A 12461-nucleotide genomic window follows, 5' to 3' on the forward strand; every position below is an offset into this window, starting at 1 on the left:
GTAAATAAATGTATATTCATTATACGGTTCATACTGACCGTGGAGCCATAGCCAAACATTTGACATGTCGATGAAATAAAGGATATTATGGTTAGTTTTTCCCTCTTTTTAGCCAGTTCCACAGTGGAAATCGCAGCCTCAATGTCCATCTACACAGAGTCAATGCTTCAAAGGCTTATTGTTCTATGTCCAATTCCCTAAATTACTATTTAAATTGGACATTAAACCCACTTTGGAGTGGATTAAAGTACTGCAGTCGACAAGACATGACTGTAAAATAATGATCAAACAGGATAATGGGTGAAATTTTTTAAAAATTCCAATTTCCCACAAATCAGCATATGTCCAGTACATGATGGACAACAGGACGTAGTATTCATGTAATGCCGTTACAAGTATCTCCTACTACCCGGATCTATTGTATTCACCTCCTGGCACCTAAAAAAATGTTCATTGAAGCTTCTCACAAAAAGTACCTTTCATTATATATTTAAAAAGCCTGTGAACCACGGCACATCAGAGGGAGCCGCCATATGGCTCGGATCAAAACCTCCCCTCCACTGAAAAGAAAACTCTGCTAATTAAACGCTTCCCGATTAATTCAGCCACTCTAATTAGACGGGAATTTATTCCACATCAATATTTCACCGTGTCAGCAGAAACTCCGCCTTGGACACGAGATAATGGAGAATACAGCTTCTTTTTTTTCCACCAGCACGCCCCATCACACTACACACACACGCTTTAAATGTGAGTGCACACACACACACACACACACACACACATGCACGGCCGGCCCACTCATTTAATCATTTGTCTTTTCACACTGATGAGTTATTTTCCCCGGCGACTGGAGGGATGCGGTAATGCAAGTGATGAGAAGTCAAAAGTTGATCATGTATTTAAAGCCTGAACTGTCAATGAGGAGACCGAAAGATGAAATTAGGAATATTTTTGATTCATAATTAAAGTTATGAATCATATATACATCCGCTTAGTTTGCAAAATAAGAGTTTTGAGGATGAAATCGACTGATTTTTCATCTGAACAAAACCAATGTGAATGTTAAAAGTTGACTTTTAGTAGAAGCTGAATAAACGTAAGTTGATGAAACATATTTTTTCTGAATTACATTTTTTTCTGAGACTCACTAAATATCTTTGACAGGATTCCAACAGCTGTTATTCCTGAGATGCTGGAGGCCCACAAAATGAAAACTTAATGAGTTTGGGCTTTTTCCATTTAGGGAGGGAAGAAAAGACTTTGTGGGATGAAGCTGATGCCCAGGTTTATTTAACCATTTAGAAACTGTGCGCAAAAATCCTCCCGCTCCCATTTTAAGTCCCAGCATGCCCATTCAGACAATATTTTGGCTTAAACTACATAATTTTGTTTTTTAACCGAACGACACAGTTTTTTGACTGAAACTCCTTCCTAACAGGCCAAGACTTTGTTTTATTGTGATCTTTGTTGCAGATTCTGACTCTTTAGGTCCTAATCTTTCCAAAAAGGTGTCTTATTGACGCTCCAGGAGGCATTTTGGGGAATCTGGCTCATATCAAGCTGGATGTTCATAGTTATGATCAAAATATCTTTTAAAAGTATTTTTTTTTGCAGATATACATTTTTTTCCCAAGACTTTGCTGAACAAATACATACAATAAACACAAGTATTGGAATCAGTTTGGGGTTCCTACGATGACTCAAACACAGGAGAAAGGAGGTCTGGAGACAAAATTGGTTCCACAGTTTTCAACATTTCTTTCAAGTTTTAACTTAAATTCAAGTGACCATGTACACGTTCATTTGTTGGTTTATTTGTGGTGAAATATCCTTCAATGACAGGCGGTCTTTGATCACGTGGACGCTCGCTGGATATACTTTTGGTTTTGTAGTTTTATACGCCCAAAAGCTGGCCTTTGTTATCATTTTATTACACATTTTATCATATTTTGTTTCCCTTCAACGTGACCCCGGAGGCGGATTCATATTTTTCTGCATTTCACCCAAGTAAGGTGAAAAAAAATCGTTCCACAAATGGCACAATGAGCCCTCCGCCATCTTGTTGATGCGGTTGCATAAAGAGGTGCAGGTGTAAAATGTGTCCGTGCTCTCGTTCCTGACGGTGACCATGTAGCGTACTCCTGTGACAGATGGTCTTGGGCTTTAACTGATGATTTTTTAAATGTGTTTTATTCCTTACAAAAACTAACTTCAATACAAAAACAACCACATAAGAACTTGTTCCTCATCAGGGGAGCGTTAATCTGTTTTTTAAACGTTCCGAGTTGACCGTTAAAAACTTAATTTAAGCTGCTAAAACGGCGCACTCCGACTTCCGTATTTTTCTCCTTCAAAATAAAAGCAGCTAACAACAAAAAACACCAAAATGTATTGGCAAACAGTTTCTAACTTTAGCACACATTGAGTTACTCACAGACTGTATAGCAGGGGTGTGTTTAGGGACCTGTTAATCACGGCTCTGTCTGTGTGAGAACTTTATTGGTGAGTAAAACTTTTATTTTGTGAGCTGTTTTTACGGGGCTACACAACCAGAAAGGAAGCGGCTAACGTCAGAGAGGCTACAGAACAGAGGGTTTGGTAAAGAAGAAAAACCTCCATTGCGTCACTGAGGAAATATCTTTATTTTATTCTGTAGCCGAGGTCTTGTGTTGGTTTCCGCTTGACGTTTGATGCTTTCAGTGCACTCAGAATATAGAGGAAACAACGGGAACATTTTCTGAGTTGGTTTTTTGTTTTGATGCCTTGTCAACTACAAAAGGTAATTGGAGCCAGTTGTCAAAATATATTTTTTACAGTTCTAACAGACAAGTTTCGTGAATCTTTTCTATTTTTTTAATAAAACTGAACATGCATTCATTTTGACGTTGAGGTGTGTATTGTAACACTGTGGCATGGATGCATGGTATTATACAACATGTAATGTGTATGTTATAGCACTGGAAGCTGTCTACACATCATTCTCACAAACCTCTCAAATATTAAACTTCAAGCCGTTTAAGACGCCCTCACTTCCTTAAAAAAATGACACTGCAACAAGAAAACAATACAATTCAACTTAAGTTAAAACATATTTTTACAGTTTACATAAAGAAATAATAAATAACCCTGACTAACGAACAGTTAACACTTTATTAAAGTGTTAATAACTGACGTTTAATTTCATTACTAACGGTTAAAGTGTGACCCAATTATTTGATCTGGAAAGTGAAAGTAAACTGTGCTACCTTGCTATCACTTGGGCTTTGAGATAATGTATGTTTAATGCAGAAGATGACCTCACTGACAGGAAGAACAGAGGAGATAAACGGCGAAGAGAGAGCAGCAAATAAGAGGAAAACGCACACGAGGAAAGAGCAAGTGGGATTTTCTTTTCTTGCCGCTGCACGGGAGTCCTGTTATCGATCAAGCGCGGACCACTAAGTCAGCCCACGACCGGCACATCCAAGGCTGCTGAGAGAAACCATTTTAAACAAAAGGAGATAATTATCCGAACCCTCGGGCAGCGGTGCAGGGGAACGGAAACACAAGCGAGAGGCACACAACCGCTTCAGCTTCATTAGCGGAGTCGCTGAGATGAGCTGCTGGCGAGCTTTGTGGTGCACATGATGTGCCATGAAGGAGTTAGTTTAACCTAACTCAGAAATGATTGACCCTTTAGAAACACACCAGCAATATGGAAAATATACAACATGAAAATGTGAAATACTTACCTGTGAAAAAATTATATTGTAAGAGCCATTTTGCGTGTTTTATTCATGTTGGACCTCCCACCACTAGGGGGCGCAAGGCCGACCGCTACAGCTGTAGGCCCTATTTATATAGGAGAGGTTTTGGGGCCGGGTGTTGCTTGTTTGGTTTATTTTATGATTTAAATATACGCAACCAAGTTCTGCCGATAAGATCAATATCTTGGATTCGGGTAAAAATAAATATGGTGGACGATACAGTAGAAGTAGTAGTACAGAAGTAGACATTTGTCATTAATTAAATGCGTCAGAACAAACATCAAGTGAGCAGCCAAGTAGTGCCTGCAGATATGTTTGGGGCTTTTATTGTGAAATGCAACAATCGAATCTGAACTGTGCTGACATTGTTAAGATTGAAAGTAGTAATAAAGTTTGCTATCTTGTGGTTGTTATTCTCCTGACATGAATATAACTTACCAGGTCGCACACAACAAAGTACAATTTTGCAATTTTTTTTCGGCATGTAGAAAAAAACAGTAAAAATGAAAAATAAATTGACGTATGAATCAATCGCAAGAAGAAGAAAAGAATGGTCTTAAAAGGCCTTAAGACTCAAGAAGGTTTTGAAATAAATCAATTTCCTCTCGGTTGTGACTGACATGATTAGTCATCCACACATTAAACATATTGATGACGGATTCATATTTTCCATAAAATCTACATATGTTCAGTCCAGGAAGACAACAGTTGTCTTCTTATTTCCTCTATAAATACATTATAGTGTAAAACATCTCGTTGTGTTGCAGCATGACTGCAAATAAATGACATTAATTGGAGGGTTAATTCAGATCACCTGCTGCTCAGCAGGAGAGAGACCAGCTGCTAATTACATAATTAAGAGCAGCTTGGTGCCTTTCCCCCTCTCGGCCAATCAGGACGCGACGACGCCTCTTCAGGGCTGAAGAGAGGCGGGACCAAAAAGTTCGGTGCTGAGGTCTTCAATGGGTGGAAAATGTGGTATCTACTAAATGATGACCCACCCAGACATCCCAGGTCTGCTTTCTGTCCTAAAAGTGAGGAAGCAGCGTTCATTTTCGCGTCATATATCTGGCACGAAACTCCCAGAAAGCTTCAGATCATCTGCAACTCTCACTTCTGAATTGTGACTGTTGGCCGCTTCCTTTTTATTAAATGACTTCTTACACTAGGTTGTCACTTGTATTCTGTCTTATTCTATTTTGGCTCCTCTATTTTCTCTTATTTAATCAGTCAGTCTCTAATGAGTAATGGCTAGTTGTATTTCCTGTTTTTTTTACACTTTTTTCTTCTCATCTTTTGATGTTTTATTCAGAGCGCTTTTGAGTTTCCTTGCCGCTGAATAAAGAAACTCGCCTGTGTGGATTTCCCCTCTTTATCTCTTTCATCTTCACTTCCCTCCCTCGCTCCCAGGTCACTGAGTCCAGTTGTTGTTTGAGTCTGTGTCACATTGTTTGACTGGTTTATTTGTATTTCTTGTATTATTCACGCTATCATCTTGCCCTTTTGCGTGGATAAAAAGTAGTACGCGAGAGACCGGATGTATGGAAAGCCTGAGTGGACAAAATGGCAGCACCATTGCCGTCACCGGAGGACGATGAGTCATCGCACTCGACTCCTTCCCCCTGATGACGGGGGCTCCGAGTCTGCCGGTGAACAAAGCCAACATGTCAGACTCGTAACGACGAATGGCACATCTGCAGACACACAGTGAGAGGACGATGACCAGCTGAATAGTTAGAGGGACTCTTAATAGCTCCACGGTGCTATTTAATTCTGAGAGGACAGCTCATTCATGTTTTATGGCCTTGAGTTCTTTCGGAGGATGTCCTCCTTTCTCGGCTCAAAAAGTCTTACAAGGATGGGATGGTTTATGTGCATGAAGGCCAAAGACGTGTCCCCTCAATTATAAATGCCTTTGACTTCACTTCGCCCCACACGGGGAGGGGCTTGAGACAACAACAAAAAAAAAGACAAAATTACAGCGAGATGTCGGCCAGCAGCGCCGGAAGCACTTCAACAACTCAAGCGTGCATTAGCAAATTGTAACTGAGATGATTCATGATGAGATATGTTGATGTATTGTGAGAAAATGACACTTGACTAAAGATTAAATCCAGTCTTGATATTCAGTCAGTGTCGTAGGAACACAAATGAATAGCTTTAATTAGCCTCCTGCACATGTTTTCACTCTTTTATCCCGTTCATCTATCTTGAACTAATTCTTCTGATTGATCATTTTCCAAATGTGCTGCCTCTGAAATTGCATACTACGTATAAATATTCGCTTTGATTGTTAGCATTCAACATATCTTTGTGTCAATAAACAGCAGTTTGTATCTTTTCACTTTGCACTGAACTGTAACTAACAAGTTAAATCCCACCTAGGTTTATGGAAGCCCATTACCGCCACCAAAAATAAAAAAAAGAAGTCATAATAATTTATTTTTTTTGTCATAGTTATGTCTTTTTTGTTGATATAATTATGACCACAAAAAAAGTCATAACTATGACAAAAAAAACTGTTTTTGTCATAGTTATTTCATAGTTAGTTATTTGTTGATATAATTATGACTAAAAACCAAAAAAGTCATAATTATGACCAAAAACAAACAGTTTTTTTTTGTCATAATTATGACTTTTTTTAAAGAAAAAAGTCATAACTATGACAAAAAAAAAAAACACAAAAAAAACAGTTTTTTCATAGTTAGGCCTTTTTTTAATATATAAGTATGACCCGAAAAAAGCCATACAAAAAAAAGTCATGACCAAAAAAAGAGTTTTTTGTCATAATTACTTTATATATATATATATATATATATATATATATATATATATATATATATATATATATATATATATATGTATATATATATATATATATATATATATATATGTATATATATATATATATATGTATATATATATATATATATATGTATATATATATATATATATGTATATATATATATATATATATGTATATATATATATATATATGTATATATATATATATATATGTATATATATATATATATGTATATATATATATATATATATATATATATATGTATATATATATATATATGTATATATATATATATATATATATGTATATAATTATGACAAAAAAGTCATAATTATGACAAAAAAAGTCATAATTATGACCAAAAAAAGTCATAATTATGACAAAAAAAGTCATAATTATGACTTTTTGACATTTTATGAGTGTTAGTCTTCTTCAACAACGTGCGTGTGAACAACAGGGATAATCATTTATTTGCCAACTCTTTTGACCAAAGTTCAATTACATTCGCAGGACGTCACCGGCTTCGCTGTGGGCGAACATACACATGCAATACTCTTTTAAAAAAGGAACTTGTATATGCAAGAAAGCAAACGGCGGCAGCGGAACAATTAGTTTTCGCGGTCCATGTCCCCTCGAATGAATTCCTCGACCGGTGTGGAGGGATTTCTGTCGGATGCAACGAGTCCTCCGAGGACAAAGGCGGGAAAAAGACAACAAATAGGACAAAAAATGGAGCTGCTGGCATGACCGTGCAACTCATTGAAAAACCCTGGATTTCAATAAACGCGCATTACGGGGTTACAATGTGAGGTTTTTATAGGTTTGGCGCCCTGTTCAAGCCTACTTTAACGCTCCCAATTGTAGTGAAAGCGTTCACGAGGAGGGACCTCCTGCTCTTTCTTTTCCCTAGACGGCGGGAAAGAAGGGCTTGTTCCAACCACAGGGAGATCAGAGCCGTCAAAGCGGTGTGGCTGAGGAAACCAACTTTATGTCCACAAGGGAGGATTATGTGTGTTTTGAAATTAAGCCGCCCTGTGGACTGTACCCCGCCGCTCACCCTCTCTCGGCCTAATATCCATTCACCCCACTTGCCGGATGATTTATTGCGAACAGCAATTGCCTGTAGACCAACACAATGCTGGCACCCGCGTTAGCCGCAGTCACAACGGCCTCATTTAATGATAGTGGTGTCATTAATAATACAAAAAAAACAGGGGTTCTAGTAAAAAAAAAAAAAAAAAGGAGCTCTATTGTCTTTTTGGTTTGGGAAGATAAAAAAACAGCCTTGTTCCTTGGCTTCACTGGGCCCTGCACCAATAAATAATGTATCAGCCAATACAAACCTGTTGTAGTTTTTTTTCCCGTTCTACAGAGTGATGCTCTGTTAAAAGGTCAACGGTTTTCTCCTGAAGATGATGCATGTCGTCTAATTCGGTGAACAGGTGTGCTTCATTGTAGACATTTAGTTGGGTTTTTTTTTGCAACGAGTGAATGGAAGTGACCCAGATTTGGGACGACAGCGTGCACGTTTCCCTCGTAGCGCCGTTCCCTTGTTTGTGTTTCAGTGTTTTTTCTGCTGTGTTTGAGTCGTCGTAGGAACCCCAAATTAATTCCAATACTTGTGTTTATTGGATGTATTTGTTCAGCAAAGTCTTGTTAAAAAATGTATATCTGCAAATACATCACTTTTAAAAAGATATTTTGATTGTAACTATGAACATCCAGCATGATATGAGCCAGATTCTCCCAAAAATGCCTCCTGGAGCGTCAATAAGACACCTTTATGGAAAGATTAGGACCTAAAGAATCAGAATATGCAACAAAAATCACAATGAAACAAAGCCTTGGCCTGTTACAAGGAAGTTTGGTGGAAAAAACTGTGTCGTTTTGTTAAAAAAAAGGAAAAATGACGTATTTTATGCCAAAAGATTGTCAGAATGGGGCATGCTGGGACTTAAAATGGCCGTGGGAAGGTTTTCCCAAAAGGTTAAGGATGTATCACAAGAAGCGATGTCCGTTTCCGGTAATGACGGCCGCCGATCTCAGCTGTCGATCGGCTTTAAGAGACTTTTGATGGAGTTTGTGTCAAAACACATGAACTTTACTAATATATAAAAAAGGCAAACTTATTATTTCCAGAGCAGCAGTGTTTTTGATGTTGTGTTCTGCGTCCTGTTTGTACATGCAGGATTCTACATCTAATGTATCCCTTGTTTGCATCTATTCATAGATATTCTGATCGTGAAGTCATTAAATGATCCAGACTGTTGTTTCTTTTGAACTTAGAAAGCATGTATTAGATTAAATGACTTACGAAGAATCAGCCTCACACGGCTGCATGAAAATGATGTGAAACGTCTTTCTTGTTGACACACACACACACACACACACACACACACACACACACACACACACACACACACACAGACTCACTGACTCTCTCAGACTTTAATTGTATCCATAAAAGAAGTTATTGGGGGGAAATAACAGATCATAAAATGACTAATCTTTCTAATAAATGAGGAAAGTTGTCTGTGGTGTTGTCGCTCACGCCCACAATGAACATATATTTAAAACCAGATGCTGAATCAGAAAACATCTAGAATATAAAACTTCACAGTAATACAGAGAGAAGCGGCACTCAATTGAGTAGAAAATGACAAATTAAAGACTTCTATGTATGTATGTATGTATGTATGTATGTATGTATGTATGTATGTATGTATGTATGTATGTATGTATGTATGTGTGTATGTATGTGTGTATGCAGACATACATCTGGTAAAAACGTGTGTTTACTGAGGAATTAAATCAAGAGAGAAGTCATCATTTTCTATACGAGCTACAAAGAAATATTTATATTTGTGACATTCTCATCGTTATTTTTGGGATCCAGAATTTGGCCCCCGGCCTCTGGTGTCTGCGGGCTACAACACGGCGACTTCAAAACTTCATTTCATGTAACAATCATGTCCATCTACTTCCACAACAGCCCGTTTCCTCAACATTTCACTCAACTGGAGTGCAGCGTCGACGCCGCAGAGCCTCCGATCCAAGATCCCACCAGCGGCATCTTCACTCCATCTTCTTTTTTGTTGTTGTTGTTGTTGTTGTTGTTGTACCCACTAATAAAGTGCTGAAAATCTCCCCAGCTCACAGGAGGAGGGGGGTCAGACGGGGTCAGACGGGGTCAGGCCTCCTTGCGAGGAGCAAACTTGGCTCCAGCAGGGCTTCCCCCTCTTCAAAGCCCGAGCAAAAAGGAGCACAACGAGGGGTCAGACACCCCCGTGATGGATGAGCAGTGCAGGCTTGAGTCAGACTGCACAAATTCTCTGCCTCTGTGTTCTTGGAGGCTGATGGAGTTTTACATTCTCGCTGAGAGCGTGCACGGGTCCGTGGGCATTGCTCATTGCTTACCTAACTCGGCAACCCAACAGCAAAGTGACATGCTGTGTACTGTAGCAGAAAATGTAACGGCAACGGACGGCATTCACTTCTAGCAACCAGAGCCGGCAACTGAACGGCGGCGGCAGGAAGACGAGGGGTCTGAAGACCAAATAAAACGGAGCATTTATACAGATGATCGGGGGGGAAAGGCGCTACTAGAGCGAGACAAAAACCTACAAAAATGAGTTGTTGAGGCGGTGCTCAAGGCCGTCAGCAGACGGGTGGAGTCGGTTCTGGAGCGTAGAGGGCGAAGGATGTGTCATACATGTGGTCGTCCTCGAGGATCGCTGGCCTCGTATGCCATGAATCACAGCGTCCTGGTTAAAAAAAAGCACACACTCGTCTGCCCCAGCAGTCATTGAACAGATGCACAGAGTGGGATATAAATGACTTGGTTTTAGGTTTAACTAAAAACATCTTGACCGTGATCAAGGACTTCTTTTCTGAGACGAAGGGAAAAAGGGCAGCCGAGTCCAAATGAGAAAAGATTGGTGTTTTGAAATAGAACATTTTGAACTCCTGGTGTCATTCAGGTATCTATAGGAAAAAAAAAATTATTTCCCAGTAATGCATTATTTATGGAAGCCCATTCCCGCCACACAAAAAAAAGAAATTAGGACCAAAAATAATAATAATATGAAAAAATAGGACCAAAAAAACAACAACAAAAACCAAGATTGGACTATTTTGTGACTTGAAGGTATTGTAAAACCAAAGTGATGAAATAACGTATTGGTTAGATGGTTTTTTTTCGTCAACGAGGAAAGAATTTTTTTTTTGTCCATAATTTTTTATTGTTTTTGTCCTAATTTTTATTTTTTCTCAATTTTTTTTTTTTTGTTTGGTCCTAATTTTTTTTTTTTTTTTTGGGCCTAATTTTTTTTTGTGTGTGGCGGGAATGGGCTTCCATAATGATTTCATTCCTGATAATAAAAAAAAAGAACATTACGCTCATCATCCCTACAATAATGAGGTTGCAGGTTAATCTGCAGCCAGCTGGATGATCAATATTGATTATCTGCTGCCACCTGCTGCCACGAGGCTTTAGTACAGTAATGAATCAGTGAACCACAGGAAAACATGTACAAGAAAAATAGTTAATTGACAGCAAAAAAACTAGGAAAGTGGTGTTGTTTTTATTTGATTGTTAAAGTTTATTCTATGGAAGCCCATTTCCGCCACAAAAAAAAGTTAAAATTATGACTTTTTGTTGTCATAATTATGACTCTTTTTTTTTGGTTGTAATTATGACTTTTTTCTTTGCTACAGAAAAAAGAAAGTTGAAAAAAATCATAATTACTTTTTTTTCTTCTTATAATTGTTGTTGACAATTATGTCTTTAAGAAGAAATAGCTTGTAAAACAATTCTGGTGGCAGAATATTGTTTTCACAAGAGGTTGTCTGTTCTTGAAACATCTAAAAACAAATGTATGTCTTTTAAGTAGCTCAAACCATCTTTTACAAACATACAAAGTCAGTTTTATTGTCAATTTTTCACACGTGTAAACATACAGAAGATGGAAAGTACGTTTCTCTTCTGTTCAACATGAAGTGAATAAGAATAATAAAGTGCAAAACAGTTTAAAAGTTTAAAAAAGAGACCATATCAGCATTTAACAACATAAATTAGGAACTATGAAAAACTATGAGTCTGAATTTTCAAATTTTTCAAATTGAACAGCTTTCATGTAACTCCTGATTATGCCAATAGATGGCGACACTGTGTGAAGACTGGGAGCCCTCAATGCTTTCTCAGATTCATGACGGCATTTGGATGCTATTTGATTGTTATATTGTGTATTTTAAGTGACCTCTTGCATAAAAAGGACAACAAGTAATCACAATAAATTAGGTGGCAGACAAAAACAATCTATGAAATGCTGGTTAAGTCAAGTTAAATGTAACAAAGTTATGATCTTAAAATAATAGAAAGTCTAAATTCAAGTTCAGACATGCCAATGAGGCCAATAATCTATCCATTACATTTTCAACATAATCTATTGTGCACAAGAATATGAGCGTTGTAATCCTGTTAAAAGATGAATTTTCTCCTAAAGTGTTGAAACGGGGCTTTAGTCAAACTTTATATATTAATGTGAGCAGCGTTTAATTCATACAGAAACTATTACATGACACTTATTGTTAATAAAACCATTCTTCCTGTTTCAGGGTTCAGGGGAGACCTGTCAATCAAATCAACGCTTACACAGAATACATTTACATAGTTACAAAGATTTCTTTTAATGTTATCATTTTAACTTTAAACAAACATCTAATCAAAATGATACTCAATCATTTCTATTGTTAAGTGATTTCTGTTCAGCTGCAATCAGGTTTCATTATATAACACATTGGACTTCAGGAGATTGGTGGAAGATTAAAAACCAGGCGAAGGCTGATGAGATCTTCAAGAGGAGACAGCCACCTAGAGGTTATAAATGGCACTGCACTTTGTTGAC

Source organism: Clinocottus analis, unplaced genomic scaffold (genome assembly GCF_023055335.1).
Source record: "Clinocottus analis isolate CAN_PGR_092001 unplaced genomic scaffold, fCliAna1.0.p SCAF_1, whole genome shotgun sequence".
NCBI classification, from domain to species: domain Eukaryota; kingdom Metazoa; phylum Chordata; class Actinopteri; order Perciformes; family Cottidae; genus Clinocottus; species Clinocottus analis.